This window comes from Cervus elaphus, chromosome 25 (genome assembly GCF_910594005.1).
Source record: "Cervus elaphus chromosome 25, mCerEla1.1, whole genome shotgun sequence".
Classification (NCBI taxonomy): Eukaryota; Metazoa; Chordata; class Mammalia; order Artiodactyla; family Cervidae; genus Cervus; species Cervus elaphus.
Window position 1 is genome coordinate 51,960,647 of NC_057839.1, and position 13,818 is coordinate 51,974,464.

Here is a 13,818-nt window from a genome sequence, read left to right on the forward strand (position 1 = left end):
ATCAGATCTGTCATTCCTAATTGTCATAATATAGACTAGAAAAGAGATACAGATACAGACATAGATATTAAGGGCTTCCATGGTGACTCAGATGGTGAAGAATCCGCCTGCAATTCAGGATACCCAGCTTTGATCTCTGGGTTGGAAAGACGCTCTGGAGGAGGGCATGGCAACTCTCTCCAGTATTTGTGCCTGGAGAATCCCATGGACAGAGGGGCCCAGAGAGCTACGGTCCATGGGGTTGCAAAGAATACAGACACAGATATAGATATTAAGCTTTGATTTTCATCAAATGAGATACTGTGATATTTCTTTGAAGATGCATCTGGTGAACTACAGTTACACACAATACATTTAATGTTAATATAGCTGCTGCTGCTGCTGCTAAGTCACTTCAGTCGTGTCCTACTCCATGCGACCCCGTAGACGGCAGCCCACCAGGCTCCCCCGTCCCTGGGAGTCTCCAGGCAAGAATACAGGAGTGGGATGCCATTTCCTTCTCCGGTTAATAGCTATATATTTATATTTGTACATAATTTTAAAACTTGCCATACATATTTTTTTCAGTTCCCTATCAACCAACAGATTTTTCGTAATCCTTCCCACCATCAAATCAAGACAAGTAATAGGAGATATTAGGAGACTTGTTTGTATGTGTTGTCAGTGAGCCAGAGCATGGATCTGGCTTTCATCCAGCAATCAAATATTTTGATTATGGAATTCAAGGAGATTGTCTTATTGCACACAAATATGAAATTACCCAGAGAGTCATAATTAAGTAAAATGTACACATAACCCTCTGTGCACTATCAAGAATTCATTTAGTTGAATACTGAGTATTTTACTCAGTCAACTAAACATTCAAACTCAACATTCAAGCATGTGTTATACTATAGAGCCTACACATAGAGAACAGCTATATTCTAGAAAAGAAACAGCATTGTTCCCTAGAAATCCATTAATTATGGTCTTACTAACAGTCTTTCTTAGAATATACATTGTAAAGTATCTCTTTTTTTATCATTTTTATTGAAGTATAGTTGATTTACAATATCATATTAATTTCAGGTTTACAGCAGAGTGAAAAAATATATACATACATATATATATCTATATCTATAACTGAAGGTATGCATGTATATGTATGTATGTATATGTATAACTGAATGTGTGTGTATATACACACACATACATATATGTATATTCAGATTCTTTTCCCTTATATGTTATTACAAAATACTGAATATGATTCCCTGTGCTATACAGTAGGTCATTTTTAGCTATTTTTTTATAAGCAGTAGCATGTATATGCTAATCCTAACCTTCTAATTTATCCCTTCATCCATGCCTCCTTTCCCTTTTGGTACCCAGAATTTGTTTTCTATGCCTGAGAGTCTCTTTCTTCTTTGTGAATAAATTCATTTGCATCAATTTTTCAGATCCCACATATAAGCAATATCATACAACCCTCAAACTCAAATTGATTTATAAGTAATTTATTTTGTATTTATAGAGTATTGTGTACTTTATATAAAATATTATTTATATTGTATCTTATTTTAGGTTCATTTATATTATGCAAAGTTTATATTTGAGAATATAGATTACCATTTATACTATCAAATGTAAGCCTCTTTCTGAGTTAAAAATATCAGAACACCTAGTAGAATATTAATAAAATCTCATATTATTTAGCATCCTTTGGGCTGTTGGAAAATACATCAAAACAACCAGATATAACAGAAGGAAAATACTATTATAAGATTATAGGGATGAGTCACGGCATCCAATGGCAGGAATGTGTCTAAGTGTCTGAAAGTTGGAGCAAAGCATCAGAGGCAGAACCAGACTGTTTTTCACGTTCACCGCTGTCTGTACCTCAATTTCATTATTCTCTTGTAGTGGATCGGCTTCATTTGTCCTCTGATCTACAGAGTGAGTTAAAGATGACCTCTGGGACCAGTATAAGGCTGCTTCCATTGTAATGCTTGTTCAACCTTCAGATTTTTCTGGAGAGTCCAACTTGTTATTAAAACAAATTGGATTTTTTTTTTTTAACTTTAATGTCTAATGAGTCACCAAGGGACTTTCTAAACTCACAGAGACAGCAAGGCGAAACATCCAATACCAACTGTGTTATGTCACAAATGCCTCAGCATCACAAAATTCAAAATACATGTAAACAGGGATTTTGTTAGAAGTGATGCAGATTATCTTTATTTTCAAATGGCTACATCCAGGCGAGTATGTGGTCACATCAATTTGAAGTTAACCCTTACTGCAAAGCAATGACTTACCACTCAATGTAAGAACAAAAAAAGAAAAAAAAATGTGATTTATTTGTTGAAAATGCTGTGTAGACAAACTTTTTCCTGTGAGAGGATTTCTGTAATATTCATCATTCTTGACATTCTGGTTCCCGTTTCCTTTATATTTCATGAAACAAGGATATTACTTTTGTTCCTCACCTTGACCATTTAACATTATTGCAGGAGATGAAACCTGACTCTGCTTTTCCTTAGCCTCGTGTGTCTAGAATTGCATTTTATACTCTTAGGTTTATATAGTAGAAGTGCTACGAGGTAAAAAATGGCCCATCTACTTTAGGTGCCAGCCAAGATGGATGGCTTGTCTTTGATGATATATACTTTTTCAAGCCAATTGAGTGTCTGATTAATTGAAGAAGGAAAATTATTGCAAAAATTGCTGCAATGCCATTTATTCTGTTTTACGTGACTGGCCTTTGTGAGAATTGTGTTCTTGATTTAATTTCTACCTGTATAATTTTGGCCGGAACGGTCCATGTATGACATTTTGATTCTACAGAGTGTGGGAAACAATAGGATAAAATGCAGGAAGATATCACTTATGCTACAGGAAATATTAGCAATCAATGTTACAGTATAAATCATACTAAAATATTTATATTGTTAAAATGGATAAAGCTGTTTACTGATGTTACATAATAATTGATAAACAGATTTTAAAGGTAAAGATAAAACATATAAAGATAATTCCAAGTACAGTATGTATATTCATTTATCCCATGCACGCCTACACATGTACATGATGTCATCTCAAAGAGACCGGGTTTTCTTCTTCTCTGCTTTGTTCTCAGAGCCAAGAAGGCAGCCTCATACATCAGTCATTAATTGGTGAATTCATGAAGCACCTGACAATCTTTTAATATCTTTCCAGTTTTCAGCTTATAGCAAAAACAATCAATTAAAAGAATAAAAGTTTTATTCTTTTTAAAACTGGAAATTAACTTTGATACTAAGACAGATTTTAAAACAGATTTCTTCCTCTAAGTTGGTTTGATATGGAATTTATATAACTTTATATAATAGCATTTTATTCATTCAACAAATGTTTAAAGGACATCACTTAAGCATTCAGCAAAGTTCTAAGCAGTTTTATTGTTAATTCTCATAATACTCTAAAATCATTTTTTATTTTGAGCTTATTACATGAAGGAGTAAGACTCAGCATATCTCTTCCAAAGTTTCACTGAATTCATCAATTATTTGAAAAGAACTGTGTAGTTAAAATATTGAGAAAATGAATGTTTAACCTTCCTACAATGTAACCATTCATATACATGAACATCTGACTTTGAGTGGGTAACAAAGCACAAATATATACCACTTGCAAATCTTCACTTATTTTGTATTATGGTAAAAGCTATTACTCATGTTAAGCATGTCACCATGACTAAAGATTTTTTTCCAAGAAAAATAATGTGTTTTTTTTAATTCTTAAAATAAGGGACATGATGGTTATAAAATGCCTTTGCTTTTCTCTGTTATCTTTTGAGTAGAAAAATGTTTATTCACTTACAAAAGATTCTCCACTACCTATCCCATTCTGAGTGAGGACTAATCGATATTTTGGTGACTTTATGCCATGACCTTATAAGATCTTTCTCGATGTGTGCTAGTTCAGCCTCAATAGTAGACTTAAAATGTTTCCTTTTTTCCATGAAAAAAAAGATTCATTTTTTAAAAATATTATTTTAAAAATCATTTTAATGATTAAAAAAAAAGTCTTTTTTTTTTCCCAAAGCTTACCTTTAATTGTACTTCCTTCCATTCATTTTGTTTTTCATTTCTCCTTTCCATTTTTTTTTCTCCTTTGCTTTTATTCTTTTCATCTTATTTTTCTACCCCTGCCCTTCTCTTTCTTCTGGCCTCCAAATAAATGCTTTTTGTTTTTGTCTTTTGTCTCTCGTTTCTTTCTTTTCTGTTTGTCACTACTTAAACAGATCCTTAAATAGAATGCGCTTAAGTTGTGGCTGGTAGACGCTGAGTTGTCTCTCCATCATTCCCACCTTCTGAAACACACCTTTTGTAGAATCCTCTCCCTATGAGTGTGGACTGGGTTGGGAACTTTTTTCTGACAGATAAACTATGACAAATGTTTTGAAATGTAATTTCTGTAATTAAGTTCATAAGACTGGGACTTAAACTTGCTAGCACCATCTCTCTACTGCCTATTTGGCTTTCATGCATTAATGAAACAGCCTGCTATGCTGCAGAGGCCCACTTGGCAAGAAATTTGTGGTGGCCTTTAGCTAAGAGCAGTGGAAACTGGGGCCATCAGTCCAATATCCCTCGAGAAACCCAATGGTGCTAAAAATCTGGCTGGTTTAGAAGTAAATCCATACCTGGTTCAGTTTGGAACTTCTCTAGTGGTCTAGTGGTTAAGACTTTGCCTTCCAATGTAGGGGATCCTGATTTAATCCCTGGTTCTTGAGCTGAGATCCCATATGCCTCCTGGCCATAAAAACAAAACATAAAATAGAAACAATATTGTAACAAATTCAATAAGCACTTCACAAATGGTCCACATCAGAAAATATTTAAAAAAATAAAAAATAAAAATAAGACTGCATATCTTGATTAGTGCATGTAAGAAGACAGTTAATCTGTGCTTAAATTTCCACCCAAAGAAATTGTGAGCTAATAAATGTCTATTTTTTCATCCTAAATTTTGCAACAACTTTTATGCAGCAACATATAATAAACACATGTTTTCCTGTGCTACTTTCTACATTTTTTTCCTCCTGTTATCTTTTTAAAAGATTAACAGTCCTTCAAAGACATATTTTAAAATTTGTTCAATAGAGGCAAAGAGAGAAAGTTCATGCTCTATCATGTTCGAGTTTTAAGTTTTTCTTTTTGAACTCACCGTTAGGTTGAACATCAACTTTTTTACCAATAAAAATGCAGTAGGCATGCATATGTCCTCACATATGTATACCTGTAGCAGAGTTGTGTTACTGTGTGGCAGAGGCTAACACAATATTATAGAACAGTTGTCCTCTAATAACTGTATTTTTTTCTATACTTCTCAATATTGTACAATTATAACCTTTGAAAATTTAAAAAAATAATAAATAAGCTAGAAAAAATGCAGTCAATAACTCAGTTTATATATTAAAACACTTCTGAAAGTAACAACAACTTTTATATTGAATGGCAGAATATATACGGTAATATTAAGTATATTTGCCATGATCAATTGAATATTTAAATTTTTCTTTGGTACCATGTCCTGAATGAACTATTGAACTCTTACTGGAGTTAATGATTTTATTTATTTATTTATTTTATTTTGAAGTATATAACAAGCAGGGATGATACTATTGTGAGATTAATGAGGTGCTTTAAGGCATAACATCTAAGGAGACACTATAAGTGTCATGCAGATATTGACTCTGCATTTGCACAATTAACTGAGATGACCTTTTCTATTAGAGTTAATAATTAATGACCATTGCTTCAGCATTTGTACATGTATCAGAAGTCATGAAATTAAGAAAAAAAAGGGTACATTTAATTTAGAAGAAGCATTCAGTAAAAATAAAGACTTGCTCACAAAGCAATACATAAGGACATCTTTTTTGGATGCACATTTTAAATGTCAGGACATAATCTTAAAAATAACTGGTAACTTTTAAGTAGGTGTTAATTTCTCTTCCACAAATGCTTATCTTCCATTTCCCATGTTACATTATTATCAAGCCCGTGGCAGATATTGGATGAATATTTTGTGCAAGTTCAATATTCATCACCATCTTTCTTAATAAATAGACAGTTAATTTTTCACTGGGCATGCATATACTTAACTTGTTAATGAAAAATGGCTTATTATAATTTTTACAATGTGGAACCAAGCAGTGAAATGCATAGATTTCACACTGTCCCACTGACTACTACACTGAGCACCCTGGCTGCTGCTTCATTTGTCTGGAAGTTGCTACATAGTTGTAGGATCACTGTCTGCAGGAGCCTCAGGTATCTGCTCACCATCACAGGAGACAGAGAGAGTGCCTAACCCAGTGTGTTTTATTTTATCAGCATATGTTCTCCATGCTGTCTTTTAAAGCACAGAATGTTTAGAATGGTCAGGAAAAGGAAATGTGGGTTAGCATTGATCAACATTCACCTTCAGCCATGAGTTAACATGAGAACTGTTCCTGGTGTGTTTGTCTCACAGGCCGCTAGACAAGCCCATGCAGAACCTGAAAGTACAAAGTTCATTGATTCATAGGAAATGCAAATCATTATAGATTGTTTTATTGCAATTATCACTGATAGTTCTTCATTTAAAAACCCAGCTCAAATATGTTTAGCCAGACAGGACACCATGACAACAGGCAGAAAGAAAGATTGACCCAGTCAAACAAAATGTAGTCTAAGATATTCATAGAAAGGGAATCTGATTATGCCTGTTTCACAAATAAATAATCTTAGAGAAGCTTCACATCCATTAGATAATTAGAAGAGCCAGGAAAAAAAAAAAAAAAAGAAGAGCCAGGAATTGAATTTAGGTTATCTAGGTTCAGAATCCACATTTTTTAACATTATTGTGTTCCATAAAAAATTGAAAACTCTTTACTGAAAAAAAGTTTATCATTTAATTGTTTTCTTTAGCTATAACTTTACTATCTATATTATGATGTTTTCATAACTTTTCATTAATATAAATTTAAAATTCTGAAATACAGCATATGTAGCAAAGTATATTTTGTATCTTTTTTCATGATAAAATGTATAATAATCAAAATAATATCCTTTAGGAATGAATGAGATGTAATCATATTTTTCTTTTTTCTTTTAGGTTTAAAGGAATCATAAACACTAAATTAATTTTAGAAAGTATAGCAAATACTATAACTCAACATAATAGAATAAACTATAGTATTTTACCATCCAAATTACGTTGATTCATCATTTGTTCATAGGAACTGAAAGAAAACTAAATAGACAAAAAAGCGAAAATTACTAAAAATAATGTTCTAGGTAAAATTTTATAACCTCAGTGATTACTGCACAGTTTCATCAAGTCATAACTTCTACTGAATTTGAACATAAAGCCTGTTGAAGACAATATGTGAAACTAACATATCATAACAGTCATAGAGCCCAAAACATCCACTGATATTTCTTTAGTTTATATTACTTTTCAGGTATTTCCAGTTCTTAGTTGGAATGCCAGAATTTCCATGGTTGGTAAAAATATATGAATTTTAAGTATAGATAAATATTTAGACATATTATAAATGTGAATATTTGTCTGTAAGTATGACTCAATGGACATGAGTTTGGGTAAACTCCGATAGTTGGTGACTGACAGGGAGGCCTGGCGTGCCACAGTCCATAGGGTTGCAAAGAGTCAGACACGACTGAATGACTGAACTGACCTGAACTGAACTGGATGGATATAATATATATCACATTCATACGTATGATTACTTTACTTGCGAGTTTTGGGAACTTTGAAGCGTAAATATTTAGATAAACTTTTCTGTAACTTGTGCTTTTTAGCATCCTCGGAGATATACTCAAAGATCTTGTAAACTCATCTAAAGAGATGAAAAAATTTGTTCTTACATTTATTCTGCTGTCATTTTGGCCTACTCTGGTCTCTGTAAATAATTACCTCTATAGCTATCTTCCCCTCAGCTCTTTGAAAAGCAAAATGCTTCAGTCTCCAAAAGTAAGCCAGGAACATACACATTTTGAGAGTGTGTGTGTATTAAATAAGTGTAAGAAAGAAAGAAAGTGAGGTCGCTCATCATGTCTGACTCTTTGCGACCCCATGGATGTAGCCTACCAGGCTCCTCAATCCGTGGGATTTTCCAGGCAAGAGTACTGGAGTGGGTTGCCATTGCCTTCTCCAGGGGATCTTCCTGATCCAGGGATTGAACCCAGGTCTCCCACATTGTAGGCAGACACTTTACCATCTGAGCCACCAGGGAAGTCATATGTTAAATAATTCATCCAGAATTATATCTATTAAGATTAAAACCACAAAGAAATAAGATATCATGGAGTAATAGCTTGTATATATGGTATATTTTTAAAAAAAGATATTCTATATGAGTAGAATTTCAGATAACATGAAATTACCCTTTCAAGTGCTGAAATCTGAGAAAAGAAAATATGACCAGAAAGATTTCTAAAATGTTTTACATCACCCCACTTCTCTTTCAGTAGTCAGGTGATTTGTGTCTTGTCATTTGTGTAACTCAGCATTTTGCAAGGAGGAAGAGTTAGATACTCATTTGAACACTGTCTACATTGTCTCATTTATTTGATTCATTTTCCCATCCTTCTGGCTGACACAGGTTCAGTAGCTAAGCCAGGTGGTAGAGGCAACAAATCTTCAATAGAATGTAAAGTGTTGGCAAAACCAACAAACTCAAATCTTAAGTGTCACACCTGTACTTTCATTGACCCGATTTGCTTTATGCAATTAAATGAGAAGTCACTTGGCTTGTGCATTGCTGGTTTCTGTGATCATCTCTTACTTTTAGTTATAATATATAAAATACCTCTGCTCTTAGAAAGGACCATTGTTCTGTTCTATCATTTGCTATTTGGCAATTAAGTCAATAAACAGCCTTTCTTCTCACCTGTTTGTAAGTGAAACACCTTATTTTCCAGATTTTAATCCTTAAATCCGAACACTAGAAGTGCAGTCTCAATTTCTGCAAGTCATTTCTGTTAGTTGTTGTTCAGTCACTAAGTCACATCCAGCTCTTTGCGACCCCATGGACAACAGGACGCCGGGCTTCTCTATAATATCCAACTGAACTGATTTGCTGTTCACTAGTGTCCAGAATCAGGCTTCCCTGGTGGCTCAGAGGTTAAAGCATCTGCCTCCAATGTGGGAGACCTGGGTTCAATCCCTGGGTCGGGAAGATCCCCTGGAGAAGGAATAAGTGAGATAATTCCCCTATTGCTTCAACCTTAGTTCAGGTATTAGTGTGTCTGTCTGTCATAAAAGTCACTGGACAAGGCAGAATAGCACCACATATTTCTCAGAGAATCTCTGGGGAAGAGTGTCTAGCCACTCCTGCCCTATGCCACCTTCCCAGGATATGTTCAGTGATGCAAGCTTTCTACCAAACAAGCCAGGCCTTTCACGGCCGAGGACTTCTTCAGTAGAATGAGTTGAAGAAGACCCTGGGATCTGCCATCTGAGTGATTGGAGACACATGTTCAGCTGGAGCCAGTAGGGCTGCCGGGAAGTATGTTCTTGGTAGAGAAATACAGATTACTGTTGTAGGAAAGCAGAACCAGCTTTCTGCCATGCAGAGCTGTCTGGCAAGGTTTGCTGGCTGTGGTTGAAAAATCATGCTTCAAAGTCTATTGTCCAAGTGAGGGTGAAAATTGAAATCAGCCTGTTACTTTAGCAGACAGGGCAAGGATTCAGGTTAGAGGAGCACAGAGTCCTGAGTAAGATTATAAATATTGAAAATGGATTTCCTGGTGTGAAATTCTGGCTGTATAAGTCAGTTGACTTAACCTGGCAAAGTGATTTTATCTCTGTTTGCCTCCTTTTTCTTATCTGTAAGTGGGCATACTGTTTATAACTCACAGGATTATTGTGAGATAGATAAATTATTGACATAGAGTGTTTCAGTTCAGTTCAGTCGCTCAGTCATGTCTGACTCTTTGCAACCCAATAAACTGCAGCACACCAGGCCTCCCTGTCCATCACCAACTCCTGGAGTTTACCCAAACCCAAGTCCATTGAGTCAGTGATGCCATCCAACCATCTCATCCTCTGTCGTCCCCTTCTTCTTCTGCCCTCAATCTTTCCCAGCATCAGGGTCTTTTCAAATGAGTCAACTCTTTGCATGGGGTGGTCAAAGTACTGGAGTTTCAGCTTCAACATCAGTCCTTCCAGTGAACACCCAGGACTGATCTCCTTTAGGATGGACTGGTTGGATCTCCTTGCAGTCCAAGGGACCCTCAAGAGTCTTCTCCAACACCACAGTTCAAAAACATAAATTCTTCCATGCTCAGCTTTCTTTATGGTCCAACTCTCACATCCATACATGACTACTGGAAAAAAAACAGAGTATCCACAACAATATAATTACTAAATATGATAATTATTATTTGTTTAGGTGCAGCACTTCTAGACTTAATAGTCATTTGCAGAAGAACAATTATTTCTGCTCTAAGTGGATCATCAGAGTGAATCATATCACCTTCATGATGCATTTCAGATTATAATTATTTCCTCACAAGCATGGGTTGTAACAAGATGTACTATTGCTTATTTTGACACCAATATGTGTTTATGCCAAACAGATACCCCATTCTATATATTAACTCAAGACATTTTGAGTTGATAAGCATAATCTTATGACTTATTTTTTTTTACTGTTTCTATTCTCCTACACTTTAAGCTTGTATTCATATTTAAATTTAAGACATCTTGTGAGATTTCTCTTATCAACTATCCCCAGAATTTTCCTTCAATACTCTACTATCTGAAGATTCTGCATACACTTTATAGGATAAAGAGTATCATTCAAATGGCAGTCAGAAAGTGCAATGCTGCTTTTTGAAATAATTCAGTTTTGGAACACTGAAAGCTTAATATAACCTCAGTTTAAATGACTTAGATAATGATTAAAAGCAACGGATGTGGTCCAAACTCTCTATTCAATTCCAAGAATAGTTGTCATATTGAAGATGTGGGAAACAATATAATCCTTTTATACTTCTCCATATTTCATTATGACACAAGTTAATTTTAGGTATCAAATACATTTGCTATGTAGAATTTTTCCTTATCATGGTGAAAAGAGCCAAGTGGGCACCAAAAAAAAAAAAGAAAAAATAACTAGAGGTAGGGATTTCTATTCATCTAAATTGGCCTCTCTGTGCCTTCAAAGAACTTCTGTTATACCTTTTTCACCAGCCTCACACTGTTATATGTATAGCTTAATGGTTCAAATGTTAAAGAATCTTCCTGCAATGCAGGAGACCTGGGTTTGATCCTTAGGTTGGGAAGATTCTCTGGAGAGGGAAACGGCAACCCATTCCAGTATTCTTGCCTGAAGAATTCCAAAGACGGAAGAGCCTGGCCAGCTATAGACCACCGGGTCTCAAAAAGTCGCACGTGACTGAGTGACTAACACATATACAGACGTAATGTAAGCGGTCTCAGCATGGCTTTTCTGTTACTCAACAATGTGAATGAGTTTAAACTAATTTTTAATTATTGAAATGAAGGGATTAAAAACAAGTGATCTAAGTTACTTAAGTTATAAATATATTTCAGGCCCTGATTTCAAATCTTCTGACACTGATTTAAAATTTTTAATTTCAGATCTCAATACTCAACTTCCAAGATTAAAAACTAACTGTACATTTTGCTCTTCTCATGGCTAAAGTACTTTCGTACTTTTTCCATTTCCATAACATGATTGAGTTTACTGAAAAACCTGTGAGTAAATTCTTAATTTTAGTGTTCTTAAAATGTAGATGCTATTCAAGGAAGGGTTTTTTCATGAGATATTATAGCGTTTTAGGACTCCGAAGATGGTGCACATTTTATAATGTCTAATTTTACTCCTTTACTGAATTGAAGTAAGAAACAATTCTTAAGAGATTCTTTCATGTTGAATCTCATACAATGCACCATAAAATCTAAGTTTGGCTTTTTGGCTTTATTAAGTCATTTTCAAAAAGCACCTGAAATTTAGCTCAAGAAGAGAATAGCATGGATGCATATAACTTTAAAGTCTCACTTCTGAATATTATTGTAATTTTTCAGGTAAACACACTTCTGGCAGTGAGATGATAAAATCAACATCCAGACAAATGACTCTTATAAGAGTATCCATGTTAATTGATCTTACAGATCTACATAGACTTTTGTTTGTATATTACATTAACGGATGTGCAATACATAAGAGGAAATGCAGATGAATTAGGATGTGTGTGCCTGAGTTGCTGAAAATGGGAACACAAAAAATAGTAAAAAAAATAAATAAATAAATATAAACTAATATTTATGCTTTATATATTTGTTTTGTAAAAATCTATTAAAAATTGTATTCAAAATCTAAAGATGAAAACAGAATTGTGCCAAGTTTTCAGTCAGAATTGTTATCCAATAAACTTTATAAGTTTATTTTAGGAATTACTCTAAACAGTAAAAAGTAAAGACAATATATGTGGAAAATCCTTTTTTAATTAAATAAGAAGTTCAATGAAATTGAATTACAAAAAATTGTTATGGTCTAGGCAGTTAAAATTACCTTGGAAATATTCAAATAGATTTTTTTTTTGTTCCTTTCATGTAAAATCAAATGGCTTTTCTTTTACTCTTTTCATGTACTTATCTTAAAATATGTACTTTAATATAAAATATATGACAAATATATGACATATAATTAGCGCAATACTTGATCATGCTGGGTTCAGTCACGTCTGATCTTTGCCACTCCATGGACTGTAGCCTACCAGGCTCCTCTGTCCATGAGATTTCCCAGGCAAGAGTACTGGAATGGGTTGCCATTTCCTACTCCAGGGGGTCTTCCCCACCCAGGTATTAAACTTATATCTCTTGCATCTCCTGTATTGGCAGAAAAATTCTTTATCACTACACAGCCTGGAGTGCCCAGCACAATACTTGGTGCATTATGATAACTAAGTAATTTTTCACTATTTTTGTTTAATTGCTAATATAACTAGGAATAATTGAAATAATCCATATAGTGTGACTAATACTGTACATGGCATGACAAATTCTCAATAAATATTACCTACGATTATATTTTTTGAGGCCCTTTATTTTTATAACTGTGGCTATTAATTCATAGTTTACATAGACTCTAAAAATACCATTAGTTAATTTTTGTGAATATCTCCTATTATACCACTTTAATACTATGATTTTATACAACTTAAATCAAGGATGATTGAATGTTTTACTGTGATACACTTCTATTTCCTCATCTTTAAGGATCAGAGACATTAAGTTCTGATCTTGAGTGGAATGAAGATTTATGGAGTATGTACAATAAGGATGAAGAGATAAGGTAGTCAATCTTCCTATTTTGCTCATAAAAGACAAAGTAAAGCAACACATTTTGGAGACTTTCCTGGCACAACCTGGGAAGTGGAGGTAAAAAAATGAATTCTTCTTTGGGCAGTAAATGCAGAGGGAAGGTGCTAAAAACCTCCATTGATCAGATGGAAATATACAAATATAGAAACTTCTCATGGCTATAATGGTGTTGGAGAGGAGATGGTTTTGAGAGTCTCTTGGACTGCAAGGAGACCAGTCAATCCTAAGGAAATCAGTCCTGAATGCTCATCGGAAGGACTGATGTTGAAGCTGAAGCTTCCATACTTTGGCCACCTGATGCGAAGAACTGACTCATTTGAAAAGACCCTGATTCTGGGGAAGATCAGAGGCAGGGGGAGAAGGGGCTGACAGAGGAGGAGATGGCTGGATGGCATCACCGCCTCAATGTACATGAGTTTGAGCAAGCTCTGG